Genomic DNA, 15,994 nt, shown 5'->3' on the forward strand with positions numbered 1-15,994 from the left:
TAAGACCAAGCCAGCTTCTCTCTCTCATACTTTCAGAGTATGGCATGTGAGCTTTGGAATTAATATATGAAAACCCAATGGGCCCTGGCAGGGTAGCTCAGTTGGTTAGAGCATTGTCCTGATACACCAAGGTTGCAGGCTCGATCCTGGTCAGGGCACATACAAGAATCAACCAATTAAGTAAGCCTAAGTAAGTGGAACAACAAATCAATGTTTCTCTCCCCCATTCCTTCATCTCTCTCTTAAATAAATAAGTAAATCAATCAATCAATAAAATTTTTTTAAAAATCCAATAGTATTAACATTTGTTTTGTTAAAGTTAAAGGTTCTTTTAAAAAAATCTTTGTTCTTGGATGTAAAATTATTTTTTTTCTGTTCCTGGATATAAAAGGTAATATGTGCTTATTTTAAATAATGTATCAAGTGCCTTTATAGGAGTTCATTGTGTTCAGGTGCCATTGTAGGGATGTTTATGCCTGATTAGACTAGCAGTAGAGCCGTAGACTGTAACTCCTGCCCACAGGCTTACTCCCATGCACAGTGTAGCTTCTTTCTACAGCTTCAAGACTCCCACGTTCCTGCAAGAGCACTTTCCTACCTGTCATTTAGTCTCTACAATTAAGCAAAGAAAAAGTTCGCTGCATAAAAGAGGCTGGCCATTCTGGGCCTCTCTTTTCATCAAGTCATTCTTCTCTATAGATAGTCTAAATTACAGACTAAGCCAGAGGAGTTTTTCTACCTTGTGAAGACTTAGAAGTCTGTTTATTCTTACACAGTCTGGTAGATAGGTCTTGGAAAAAGCTGTACATAATTTGTCCTTAAATACTGAGAACTCTCCATGGGCCCTGGGAGGTGTTAACTTTGTTAGATTAGATTTGAACTTGTGGAAAAGGGCAGATTTGGCACTAAATATCCAATTTATATGAGGCAGTCACATCAATTATTAGGAAAAGGGAGCACATGGATGATAGTAGGCATAACTTTGGATATTTTCCTTACCATAATGATAGAAGCAGCCAACTCAAGTAAATCTATTTCATTTATGACTAAAGTTCCAGGTGACTAAGGGAAAACACTGTCTGCTTTGGAGTTACAGACAATAGGTACACACATGCTAAATATGACATACAGGCCATTCTCCACACGGCTGCAATTGGCAATAGGATGTACCCACCTCCCCTCCCCAACTTGGTGCAATGGTCTGTGATGCATCACACTTTTCAGAAGTTTCAGGTTAAAAAAAAAAAGAGGGTGTTTTTAATGGCTGCTGTTTTGCCCATGGCCTTAGTTCCTGTGAAATAAAGACAGTCTTCGGAGTCCATTATTAAGGCACAGGATTCTGGACAGTCTAAGTCTCAGCTTCCTGCAAACTTAAGACATCTTCTGCACAAAACTGTGATGATGAATGACATCATGAAAACTAACTTAACATAGGCCAGGCCTTTGAGAAATGATAGCTATGTCTATCATTTAAAATAGATAGTGATTATGAATTTAAAAATCTAGGCTATTTCAAAAAATAAACTCATGTCAGACTTCAGGTCTCTTAAATACACGGGTTAACATCAAATTACGACTTTAAGAAATTTACAGCTACTTTCAGCAAGAGAAGAAGCAGATCCTCTTACAGTTTTTTGAATAGAAAGGTAAGATATAATTAAAAGGGAATCCACAATGTTCCCTGGAATGATAAACAGGCACTTTAGAAACATCACTCTTAACCGGCAAGTGCACAGCTTTCTTTTGTCCAACTTTCCCTACTGACCTGACAAAGCAAAGCAATGAGAAGGATGAGCCAAGCCAAACAAAAAAGCATCTAACACTTTCAAGACGGGTGTATGATGCACAGTGGCATGGAAACCACTTCCTTTAGAGGTGTATGTGAATTTTTTTTAACTTAGTAAGAACCGCTGCCGCAGGATAAAAATGTAGTTGTCTACTTGTTCTTTTAAGTAACACAAGTCAAGAGACCCTTCCTTTCAAGCATAGCTTCCCTTTTTCTCAGCTTTTACTTCTACCTCCCTGAAAAAACGTGCCTCTCAACGTGATCAGAACAAACTGCTCAGAACTCTCAGAGAGAAAAGAATGACCGTGTGTTGCTAAGTACGGTTTATAACAAAAGCCTGGGCCACAGGAATGATGACGTCACCCACAGAAGAGGAACATTTAGCCTGTGAAAGAAATTCTTTTCCAACCAGGGGAACAAAGCCAAATAAGGCAGGAGGAGAGGCCGACGGGCTCCGAGGAAGCATCCTTAGCATTCAGTTCTGGAGGAAGGTCATCAAGTTAACTAAATAGTCCTGTCCCAAGGCCATGTGCTCTCTCTACACTCCGCAACTAAAACAACACATGGTACAGCTCTTAGGACAGAAAACCTGCTCCTCCCAGACTTTCCATAGATGTGCTACTTGGTTGATCTGTCCGCCTATGGTAAGCAGCAGGCCCGGGAGTGGCTTCATGTTTTAAAAGCATTCTCTTTTATTCACACATTGCAGATTTTCATGCATTTATTCTCTCACACACATGCCCTGGAAACCACATAGCATCTCACACTTTGCAATGATCCGATAATACGGCGAATCATCATTCCCACAGTTACATGATCGGGTTCAATGCATCATAGTCACCTGTACCCCTCCACACTTCCCAGTGCAGTAGCATCTGGTTTCCTACTTGGACGTTCTCAGGAACACCCCAAAATTAGCTCCTGGCTCCTACAATACCATGTCTGCCTGCCTTGGAGAAATTAGGATTCTGTTCCTCTCAACCCCACCCATCGCCATCCTTCTAGCACACATAGTCCAAGGCCATAGGAGAGTGTTTTCATTGTCAGCTCTTATCCAAACCAGAAATAGAAGCCATACTAGTTGTCATTAACTTTTTTTTTTTTGCTTCTATAAATATCATTTTTTTCTTTTATATTTCTTTCAAAAACTTTAAATTTTATTTTTCCATTACAGTTATATCCAACTATATTTTGTATTAGTTTCAAGTATACAGCATAGTGGTTAGACAATCATATACTTAACAAAGTGCTCCCCTGATATTTTCCAGTACCACCTGGCAACATACATAGTCATTGCCATATTATTGACTATATTCCTTACACTGTACTTTACATTCCCAGGACTACTCTGTAATTATCGACTTGTACTTCTTAATCCCTTCACCTCTTTGTCTTTAACTTCTTAAGTATAGGGGGAGGTCATTTGTTCTTTGGTTCCTACCTAAAAGATGTTGACACTGTTCACTTAATAATAACAATAATAATAATAAAGAATATGTATTTTTCATCAAGCTATTCTATATCCCTCCCTAAATCACATTCAACCACCAACTCCCCCCAAAAGTTGTGTCCAACTAAGTCTGGAATTTAAAAGGTAATAATTGGGTCATTTAGATCTGTTGGGATAATAGACATAAATCAGAGAATATTTATAATTACTATGGAAAATGCCAAGTTATTACTACTTGAGAGAAACAGGTTGATGGTGCAAGGGTCTCTGTTGTCATTGGCACTGAGGCAAGAGAACACCTACTGTCTCTGGAGACTAGAAAATAGCCTTTTCCCTAGTCCTTTCGGCTTCCCCTCTATGCAAAAATGAACACGCCTGATTACCCCATTACCAGATATCAACGTACCTATGGTTTATGGCCATCATTAGGCTCAATAATTCCATAGTAAAATAGCTGAAAAATTTTAAGTTGGCAAATTTAAATAATGTTCGAGCCCCTTTCGCTTTTATCAAATGTGCAGCTATTATGGAAATGAAAAGGCAAGAAAACGTAACTAACCTTTGAAGGTAAACACAGCTTACCTGAAACTTCTCTAAATATAATAATTTATCTTCTAAGAAAGCTTTTGACCTATGTAGTAATTCCCGCTTCTCTTCAAACAACAGTTATTCCTGGCCTGTGTTAAACACAGAGAGTGAATGGTTCATTCATTGCATTCCTCTCCCCAGTCTACACGCATGAGCATGTCCTTGCAGATATTGGCTCACAATGCACAACTCCTTCCTTGGCCTACAGCCTAGGTGACCCGGCCCTTCGGTACCTCCTTAGCTTCATCTCCCACTGCCCTCTGAGACTTGGACCCCTTCTGTCTGCTTCTCAGATACAACGGACTCCATCCTGCCCCTGCACTCCCATCTCTCTTTCTGGGCCATTCTCCCCAGCATTCTCTGTGTGGCCCTCCCAACCTTTTCATTACTCAGGGCTCAGCTTAACTGTTACCCTTTCGAGAGGCCACCCGGGAAGGCCAGTGAGACAGAGAAGTTCCCCTCCTCTGTTTCTCTGTCCTTTTACTTTGCTGAGTTTTCTTCATGCCGCTATGGTCACCTGAAATCTCCTTTTTAATCGTTTACTCTTTACTGATGTACTCCCTGTCTCTCCCCACTAGACTGAAGCTCAGCTCTTGGAGGGTAGAAACTTAGTCTTGTCCATCACTGTTTCCCCAGCATCTAGATCAGTGCTAATTGCCTAATGTTTGATATATAAATACATGGACAAATGCATCTCAAAATGAAAACAGAGCCTTCTCACAGGAATTAAGGTCCTTTTTTCTGAGTAGAACCACAGAGTCAGGGTCACCAAACACCTCCTATAGGAGGACCGTAGAATAGAGAAAAGGTGGCTCAATATTAATTTCACGTAGCATGCAAATGTTTTCTCAGTTCTTTGAAATTTTTCTGAATTTGGCGAAAATGTATCATCCCAAATCTTTTCTACCTACTGGAAATTTTGATGTTTCAACTTCAGAGTGCCTTTCCCAGGAGCCTGGTGCCATCCCTGCCCTGGAGGCATATCTCTCAATCACTGTGATGTCTCAGGTGACACTTTATATTTTTCATATTATGACTGAAAATTCACTTCTTTTAATATTTTTCATACTGGAGTGTAAGACTTCTGAGGCAAGGGCCGTACCATATAATCTGTAGAGTCTTAGCTGTATCTAAACCACAGCTTTGCCTTCTTTACTTCTCAATAAATAAGCAGTAGAGGCAGATAATAATATGGTGATGGTCTGGCTTAGAGACGGGCACACCAGGATCAGTTCTGTGACCATTATCAAAGCTCTCTGAAGGTTTTTTCCTTAAAAAAATTTTTTTTTCCAATTGCAATTGACATTAAATGTTATTTTGTATTATTTTCAGGTACACAGCATAGTCTTTAGACAATTATGTAAGTTACGAAGTGCATATTTCCCAGGCTGTACTTTATTAAACTTTTTAAAAAATCTGTAAAATGAGAATAATAGTATTTCTTTCACAGGGTTGGTGAGGGTATTAAATTAGTTAATCATGGGAAAGGTTTGACATAAAATGATATTTTAAAATGCTACTAAAAGCTAGTATTAAGAAATGATATGCGATGGTACAAAAATCTAAATGATGCTAAGAAATGTAATAGTAAAATTATTATTATTAACATTGTCGTCATTATCTTCATGATCATGTTTATTATTTGGACCCAGTACTCTTAGGAACCCAGTCATGTTTATAGCCTTAAACTTGATATGTTGGCACAGAAGAAACAGTTTCCCTGCAGTAGCTTTATAATCCACTTCAAGACTAAAAATAGAATCAGGAAATAATTGCAAAACAATATGTGAGCTATATGCTCAGCCGTGAGGCCAGCAGAGACAGATGGCTGATCAGGAAAGGATTCTGAAAGGAGATCGCTCTTCCATCTGGCTTGAGGAAAGCAATGAACCCTAACCGGCAAAGAAGGGTGGGCTCCTGTGTTCCTGGGTGGGGAGAGCGGGGGCAGTCAAGCGAGAAAGCAGCGGGGCAGCAATGCAGTGCGACTGCAGCTCAGGTTCGAAGGGACTAGCAGCAGCCGCTGTAAACTCGCCTCTTTTTAGCTCGGTGGAAAAGAGCCCACACAGAAAAAAGGAGAACTTCTCAGTCTATTCGTTGGCTTCGGGGCCACTTTTTTGTTTCAGTTCCTTTCACTCAGTGTTAACAGAAGTATCTCCACCTGTCAATGGCATGGTAGTTTAGAGCACTACCATGACCATGCCCCTTCCAGATGACCCTGGGACATAGCTGTTATTTTTTTATTATGCCCATTTTCTTTGTACATGAGGCTCAGAAATGTGGAGGCCTTTTACTTAATCATTTATGTGAGTATCTACCATGTTCCATGCATTATTAGATGCTGAGGATGAAGCATGAATTAAACAGACCAAATTCCTACCCTGGTGGAACTTACATCCTAGTGGGAGAAACAGACAATAAATGATTGAATAAAGAAATAAAGATGAAAATTTTATGTAGTATTATGTGCTATCAAGAAAATTAAAATAGGGCAAAAGGACAGAGAGTGACTGGGTTAGGGACATTACCGTTCAATGTGTAGTTGGTCATGGAAGACATCCCTCTGGAGGAATATCTGAGCAGAGATCTGAACAACGAAGCAATATGTGTGGGAAGAGCATGCTGAGAGAGTGGGAAGATCATGTGCAAAGTCCCTGAATCAGAAGCGAGGTTAGGATATACTAGGGGAAAAGTGAGGAGTGAGTGGAGCCAGAGCTTAGTAAGTAAAGGGGCAAGAGTAAAGAGGGATATGCGAGAGGAGGTGCAGGTGGAGGCCAAGACATATAACCTACAGTGAGGAATTTGGATTTTTCCCCATTCAAACAGGAAGCCATTGAAGAATTATGAGAAGGGAGCCACATGACTTGACTTATATTGTAAAAGGTCATGCTGACAAGGAGGCAAGAGTAGAAAAAGAGAAACTTCTGAGGCAGCTACAACAGAACTGATGGCAGCATCTCACACTGTGCTCCAGGTGGTGAGAGGGGTGGGCCTGGTCGGCCTTGGGACATAGTTTGGAAAACTATATTGACAAACTTACTGATAAGTAGGATGTAGGTGAGGGAAAGAAAGGAATCAATGATGCTTTCACCTAGGTACCTGGGTGTAAGATGATGCCAATTACTGACCAAAGTCATTGGGGATGGAGAAGAGCAGGGAAGGAATGAGGAATTATATTGTGGACAAGTTGACTTTGAGATGCTTGTTAATAGCTGAGTGAAGAAGTGTAATGATCCCTGTGAGGTGTGATTCCAGAAGTTGCCAGAAAGTTAAGGAAATATGGATTTTTTAAAAATGTAAAGTTATGGTGCTAGATATCTGGAGAAAGAAGAGAAGTAACTTACCCAAGATCTGCAGATAGAATGGAAATTGAAAATGAATCTTTTGACATGGACCCACTTTCTCTTGTTACCACAAATATTAACATGTGTTCAGAGCTGTAAGTGCTAGAGTAGAATAGGGGGGGAGTGCTGGGGCCAGGAACATTCTAGAATCACTCATATAAAAGGGTGAGAATTTTTTCCAGTGCTTATGAGCTACATAAATTCATGGTTGTTTCTTTCCTTACTTTCCTTACCTAATTATGTAATAACCTCTGGCCCAGCTGGCGTGGCTCAGCTGTTGAGCATCGACCAGGAGATCTTGGTTTGATTCCCAGTCAGGGCACATGCCCAGGTTTTGGGCTCGATCCCCAGTAGGGGGTGTTCAGGAGGCAGCCAATTGATGGCTCTCTCATCATTGATGTTTCTCTCTCTCTTTCTCTCTCTCTCTCTCTCTCTCTCCCCCTTCCTCTCTCTGAAATCAATAAAGACACATTTTTTAAAAATTTAAAAACCCCCACAAACATTTGGAATAATAAATTTATAAGGTTGATCAAGTACCAAAGATATCTACTTTCTCATCTGAAATTGTCAGTTTTTGGAATACCCAAGAAGGTAATTGACTCCAGACTAAATATAGATTGAAGAAAACTGAACTATAAAGACAGAAGTTCATCCAGTAACTCAAACAGTTATTTCCAAATTGTATCAGAATGGTTGAATTAGGACATATGAAGTGTGTTTAATAAAAATGGCTGGGGCAAGAAGCACATAATCTCCATGGCTTAGGGAGAAAAAAAAATAAAGTAAACCAATTCAAAACAATAAAATTAAATCAATAGGAATGCAAAGGGGGGAAAAATGTCCTAACACTGCAAACAAGCTGAAATAAATGAACCCAACTGTATTTCACAGGAACACTGTGATAAGCCTGAACAAAAGAAAGAGCGGGATGGGAGAGTGGGAGCAAGGGAGGGAGGGCGGTGGGAGGAAGGAAGGGAGATAGGGAGGGAAGAGGAAAGGAAGGAAGGACCAGTTCATCCAAATAACTGAGGGACACAGCACATGGGGGGCTGGGCGCGTGGGGAGAGGCACACGCAGAAACGCTGCATTCTTTTTCAGGAGGTTTGTTTATTGTAGTGGTTTGGGCCAAGCAATTCAGAAGCTATTTTAGGTGTGTTACAGAACTGAGCAGGTGAGTAAGCACGACTATGATGTTAGGATCCGGGGCTCACACTGTGGAAAAAGGAGCACACGGAAAATGGGACAGGGCAGGGCCAGCGGGAACCCTGAGGGGACGGACTGGAACTGGAGGTGTCGGATGAGCTCATCACATCCAAAATCCATGCATATGGATTTGTGTTTTTATGTATACATGCACATGCATTTGTGTGTGCGCACCTGTATGTCTGTGTCCCTAGATGTGTGCATGCATTGATATACTTCTGTGAAAGGGCCATGAAGCAAAAGCACTCCGGTGGCAGTGAGCGTCCTGACACCCAGATCTCGGCTGCTAACACCATCCCCCGCTGAAAGAAATGAGAGATGAAGGATTCCAGGGGTGGGACAGGAAAAGCACCAGATCAGCCTAGAACATCTTCTGCCACACAAAGCAACAAAGTGCTCGCTAATGTGCGGGGGGGAGGCCGCAAAGACACGGATGCCGGAACAAAGGGGCCCCATTTGTCAAATGTGGACACTCTGAGCACCAAAATAATTAAGGCACTGATAACTATAAACCACTGAAAAGACAGAAATTCAGTAACAGATAGATACAAATATGAATAATTAAATAAATGGGAGAGAAGGGAGTTTTTTGCTTACAGTAGAAGGGAAAAGATCGACACAGAAGTGCAGGGAGTCCTGGAGTTAAAATATTATTTTGAAACCGTGGTAGGAAAGATTGCATCAGATGAGAGCATCAATTAATACTAAACCCAAGGGGAAGTTTCTCATGAGGAGCCATCATTATAAAAACCAGGCAGCACCTTCACTAGGCAACCAAAAGGAGCACCACCAGCGTGGGAGAGGTGAGTGTCGTGTGCTCCAGATACAACAGCCCGAGAGGAAACTCCATCACCTATGCGGGGCCCTGCAGAAAACGCACAGCCGCCATCAAATACGAGGAAATGTCAGACAAATGCAAAATGAGAACCATTCTGTTAAAAAGAAAAAGGAGCTGGTGAATGGACTGCACTCACTAAAATGTCCAAGTTCATAAAAGACAAATTATGTGGGAATGTGCCAGGTTATGGGAGGTTAAGGAGACATTGCAGCTAAATGTGATCCTTGACTCTAGACTCGACCCTTTTCAGGAGGGGAAATGTCGTAGGGGGTATTATTAAATGAAGATGGGCACCTTAGATAGCAGCATCTTATCCATGAAAATATATGAAGTAGACAATTATATGTAACCACTGGGTAAGCGATTACCTCTGTTTTTAGTAATAAGGCACTGAAGTAAAGGCCTATGTTGTTTATAACTTACCCTCAAGTGGTTCATAAAAGAAATTATGGAGAGGAAAGATATAAAGAGTGAGAAAAAATTATAAAGTAAATGGGGTAAAAATATTAAGATTAGACAAGTCTTGTAAGGGTTTATGGAGCTCAATCTATTATTTTTATTTTACAACCTTTTTGAGATTACAATTATTTCTAAATTTAAAATGAAGTATTACAAGCATTTCTAGTGAGCACTTTAAAAAAATCCAGTGCCATCAGACATGTCTTATTTTACTCAGAAAATAGCCTAATTTCACAGAGAATGTTTTTTGCCTCTACTCTAATTCAGTTCTTTTTCTTTGTTCACCAACAAAGAAAAAGAATAAAAGTATCTACTTATTTTTTTTTTCTTGTGAAAAATTAAGATAAATTTAACTAAGATATATGTAAAAAAAAATTCTACCAATTTCATGTTTTTCAGAATGAGAACAAACTGGTAATGTTTTTCAAGATCATATTACTATTTATATTGTTTCCAAATAAGAATTTTTGAGAATGTGATGACCAGGACATATAAAACACACTAAAAGTGAAATATCTATAAAACAGAAAAGTTATGAGGCATGACATTTTGTGCTAGTTCATGGAGCAATGCCAGTAGGTTAACTTAACTTCTGATCTACTTTCCATGACTCCAATATTATTATCTTAATGCCATTTTTTAAAGAACTGGATTAAAAAATGCAAAGTTAGTATTTTCCACAATAATGCTGAAAAATTAAAATCTATTTCCTGTACATGTACAGAACAATGAAAAAATAAAGCTGGAAGGGATTTGGAAAACATCAAATCTAAGTGCCTAGTTTTAGTTCATGTAAAATAATAAAAATATCAATGATGTCAGGTTAGTGTTGGAAATATAACAAGAATGCTCCAACAACAAATAATTGACATTTTACAGATTTAAAAAATAACAGTGTTTTTATTTTCTAAGCACAGATGTACGAATCGACTGCATTGAGTGCATCTATTAAGTGGAAATATGCAGAAATGTAAAAGTACTTGCATCTGTCTTTGATATTGGCAGAAATTATTTCTTCTATGGAAACGAGATACGTATTCTATCTTAAGGGCACATGTACTGCCACAGTGCATATTTTTTGTGAAGACAATAATTTTCCATTTATTTAACACATATTTTTATTAATATAATAAATACGAATATGCTACATGTGGCACTTATTTGGAAGTCCCATCGATTAAAAATAAATAGTTCAACAAATGTAGACGGACACAAATTTGTTTTTAAAGCCAGGAAGACCCACATTATCTAGATTTAGAGGATTTTTGTTTCTGAATTCCATCCCTCTTAGTCTGCACCCAAACCAAATCTTTTTTTCAGGCAACAAAATTTCTTGCCTTTATTTTTGTAAATAAGAAAATGACCAATAGAAGGGAAAACATAACAAACCAACAAACCAACAAATGTTTCAACCTTTGAAAAGTTGCTTTGGAAGTCCCGCCATTTCAAAAACATATAGCATCACTGTTTGAAAACGAAACTATTAAGGTAGGAGGCTCATGCCTTGAAGGAGGGAGACACCACTACACTGTGAGATTAGCTGTATCACCCCTGGATATCAATAGCTTCATAGATTCCCAGAAAGATCACCCACATGCCTTATGAAGACAGATATAAAATTTTATGATGCTGTACAGCAGTCATTCAGTTTCTACTTTTATTAGATTCAATGAAAATTTATGTCTTAGTGTTTCACATGATTGTAATCTTAATGAAACGTAGTAAAATTTGCACCTATAGTTCAAAAGTCAAAATTTATATTTACAATATCATTTCACTTTAAATATCTGGATTTGGGGACAGGCTCTAAATGCTTTTTCTTGCCGCAGTATGTGAAATAACAAGCACATGCAATGCGTCCCCTGTTCTCCTAACAATGACAAAAATGTCGCCTTCAACAATCGTTATGTCTTGTGGAAACGTAGTCAGATAGGCACTAATTTTTTCTGTAAATTAATTTTCTCAAAGACAGAAGAAACCCCAAACTTCATTTCCATAATCTAGAACAAACTCTAAACTTAGTTTCCATAATCTAGAACTAGGCTATTCAATCAGAGACTTGAATAATTCTCAACAGCAACAGCACCAACGCATCTGTCTTGCCAGCAGGATGGCATTTTCTCTACGGCTCTGCCCTTATTTGCTGCTCTTAATTACAGTGCTAATCAATGGAGACTGTAATCTCCTTGGGCTATGTTTTCTCTTGGTTGTTATCAGTAATACCAAGCTATGTGTAACACACCCACAGCGCTCCATAGTTCATGATAAAAAAATTTCTCATACTTAAAATTCTGGACATTTAAAAATATTTCCTTTATTTTTTTTTAAAGAGAGCATTAAAAATGGTATTGTTGTAAATAACATAATCAAGTTCTGATGGGATTATTTGTGTTTAATTAGTGTGTGATACATACACAATTTTTATGGGTTTCTCACAGCTATCAACTTAATTTAAAAATGTCGATCTACTTAGGATGTCAAACATGAGTTGACAGTTCATTTCCTGAATTTATAACACAATCTGTGTTCTTTCCCCTGTAATCTCTTATTATAGCACCTCACTTCAAAAACACAAACAAACCTATTTTCCAGGTAATGTAATAGGGCCAGTATGATAGCACTGTTTACCAAAATTAATAAAAAATTAAATCCATTATTTGATGGAACAATGCAAACTTTCTTCTTTGAAAGCCAAGAGATTATTCTAATTAAAACACACATACCCCAAAACAAATTAAGTAAGCATTCAAATACTCTATTACTTGGGATATTTACCTTTTACCAAATCTCACAAAGCAAAGGTGTGATATGTTTCAGCTTCTCAAAATGAGTAGAGCTAGCAGCAAACTGTTCAAACTTCCATATGTCTAAATAGAATAGTTCACTTGCTGCATTTAAAAAATGTATTAAACACCATGATGTTTATACCAAAGTATAAAGAAACCAACTGTTTTTACAAGGAAGATTTGAAGTTGGTAAATAATGAATACAACTGTATTAGTTAACATATAAGCATTGCTCTACATTGACACAATCAAGAAGAAATTCTGCTGGATTTAGATTATTTTAATTTTTCACTAATAAGATCAGTTTTTGCTTGATTGTATCTCCAATTTTGAATCCAATTAGTCTTACTTTGTTTTAGTTCTTGCTCCATTTTTAACCATTATAGTTGTAAATTAATTTTATTAAAAAAAAGATGAATTTCTAAAATTGGATTTATTCCTCTTATTTAGGTTCTAAAATCATACTATCTATACTACAAATTGCTTTCTCTATAGTATTTAAATATCATCATGTGATGATATAAAAAATAATACTGAAATGTCACATTGTAGATAATACAATATATTTTGGCATTGGGTAAAAACAAATGCAAGAATGTCTTTTCCTGGTTAAAATCCAACTGTAAAATGCAAAATTAACAAAAGGATATATGTAGAATTTACAAAGGTTAGGAATAAACTAGAGCTAGGAGAAGAAAAAGCTCTCAAAGTTTATAAATTAATCCAAAAGTTCTTTCAGCATTAAATTATGTGTAAAATTCTGGAAAAAGAAGTATGTTTCACTCTGCAGTTGAAATAATTCAGGATCAGCAAGAACTTTTAAAATCTGCAGCTTTTCAAAAGGCCCTAATGCCAAGTTGAAATTTTGTAAATTTTCTAAACTTTCATTTAATATATTGACTACTCCCTAGAGAGAGGTATCCGATTTATCTAATCTACTTTGTAACCCAGCCAGCATTAACAATGTTGATCTATAAATAGTAACCCAAATAATAAAATAAAAAACAGCAAGTAACAGTTTCTTCTTACCTCTGTCTTGTTTACAGTTGCTTGCTGAGCTGCTTAAATAGTTAAGCTAAGCTACCAGCTCCTCAAAGACCTCTGTTCTCTCCTCTGCTGTCTTCTCGAGGCATTTTTTTTCTCTCTGCAAAAGGATATCTACCAAAAGAGGAAGTGATGAAACACCAGAGCCATTATGTTTTATAAATGTTATGGAAAGTCATTCACAAGGCTCACACTTGGGAGCACGGTCACAGGCTATAATTTGTGTGGGTATACATATATAACTAACATATGCACACATGTATATAGCCTATACTTGGTTAAGGGCTGCTCATTTACATGAGGAAACATCTCGTGTGTGGTTCAATGATTATCACAGAAAACCAGAAAATACAGCTCTGTGCGGAAGCAAACTGTCAAGCTGATACACGAGGAATGAAATTGCTTTTATAAGGCTAATTAATTAAAGTCTTTGGAGTATGACCTAGCTGACTACAGATATCTTGTAAAATGAAAAAAAAAAGTGACTTCAGTCAACGGGCATTTTCCTGGAATCTGGGTGGTGGTTTGCTACCTACAAGTCTTAAACTTCCTTTCTCATGAGTAGTTGCCTGTTACATGCAGATAAAGCATTGCAAAACCGAAACTGTTGCTTATCCATGTGCTATGGCCTCTCAACTTCAGCCACAAGAGCGAAAAACAGGTGCACCTCCTGCAATGCTGAGCATGTATCTGGTTAAGTTTCTAACAGATTGGAGCATTAAAAGCACTTACACAGGACAAGAGGGACAATGGTAAAAAAGGGCCAAAACAGTTGACCAGAGCCCATACTATTGTCCACTTCAAATAAAAGGAAATACTCATATGCACTTCTCCCTGGTTACTGCATAACCGAAGCAAATGGTAGCTGCAATTTGTACGTGGCAGCCCCTCCCTGCCTCCCTTGCTCGTTGGGGAGGGGGAAGGCGGATTGCAAGAAAAACTTCCTAATTATGCAAACTTCCACACGTTGTAAGAACCACTTTCTGGACTTTAGAAACTATCCTACCACACGCCTCTCTGCCTTTTACTTAGACCTATTTTCAAAGAGGCAATAAAGTGTAATTAGGGATGATTAAAAATAGAAGCATTTTCACTTCACCTAAACTCGTACTTAATGTGAATTTGCAGGAAGTAAAAATAAATGAACAAACAATACTAAGAAAGCTGCCCTCCCCCCCAAAAAACAAAAAAACTCCAAACAGAAAACCCCACCAGTGTGCCATCAATACAAAATTTTATTTGAATTCTTTAGTGAGATACTTGTAGGAAAATCAAGTTACTAATGTGAATCACATTGCTTAGATATTATGTATTTTGATAAAAATTGAATATTATTGTAATTTAATATTATTGTATTTGAATATTATTATAAAACTCCAGGCTCATCTGCCTCACCCCAAAGACACAGGCTCACTTTTGGAAGCAAAGGGCTTGATATGCTGGATTTTAACGGGCTCCCTCAGTGTCCGTGTTCCTTTGCCCGGCTGGTGGCCACACATCTGCTTCATGATCCCTTACAGGCTGGTGAATCTGCTCAAGGTCCCTACGTCTTCAAAAGCGCTCCTCTGACTGACCTGCCCCTTGCACTTCCCTTTTTTGAGAAAGTTGTCAACGTTGACTTCTTTCAATTCCTCCTAGCTGTGTGTGTGTGTGTGTGTGTGTGTGTGTGTGTGTTTGAATACACGTAAAACAAAATTGACCGTTTTAAACCCATTTTAAAGTGTACAGTTCAGAGGAATTAAGCGTATGTGCATTGTTGTACAACAGTCACCACCATCCATTTCCAGAGATTTTTCATGTTTCCAAACGGAAACCCTGTGCCCATTAAACAGAAACTGCACACGCCCCCTGCGGCTCCCCGGGCCTGCAGCCGCCCGTCTAGTTCTGACTCTAGGCACTTGACTATTCCAGGCACCTCACAAGAGTGAAATTATAGAATATTTGTCTTCTGGTGGCTGACTTGTATCAGTTAGGTCCAACCAGGTTGTAGCATGTGCCGGAGTTGTTTCCCTTTTCAAGGCTGAGTAACTGTCCGCCGTGTGTGTGAACCGCACACTGCCCCTCCATTCATCTTGGGTAAGCACTCGCACTTGCCACCTTTCGGCTACTGTGAACGCGGCCGCCGCGAGTGAGCCTGTGTAGGTGTCTGTTTGAGCCTCTGCTTTAGTTCTTTTGGGTACATGCCCAGAAGTGAACCTGCTGGAGCACATGGTAATTCTACGGTAACATTTTTTAGGACATGCCAGGCTGTCAAGTCCCCTCACCTTCCTCATGCTTCATCCCTTGACTCTCTGGTTTCTGTCTCTCCCATTCATCAAGATTCTCTTGCCAAAGCCACCAAATGGCCTTGTTATCAAATTCAAAGGACACTTCTAAGCCCTCTCACTTGACCTTCGCGGCTCGTGGCTCTGCGGCCCCTCCTCCGTCTAGCGCCCTCCGGGTGGGTCCTTGGCCTCACTCTCCCAACCACGGAGCACCCTCCCTCTCCTTCGGCCTTCC

This window comes from Miniopterus natalensis, chromosome 6 (genome assembly GCF_054644295.1).
Source record: "Miniopterus natalensis isolate mMinNat1 chromosome 6, mMinNat1.hap1, whole genome shotgun sequence".
Taxonomy (NCBI): Eukaryota; Metazoa; Chordata; class Mammalia; order Chiroptera; family Miniopteridae; genus Miniopterus; species Miniopterus natalensis.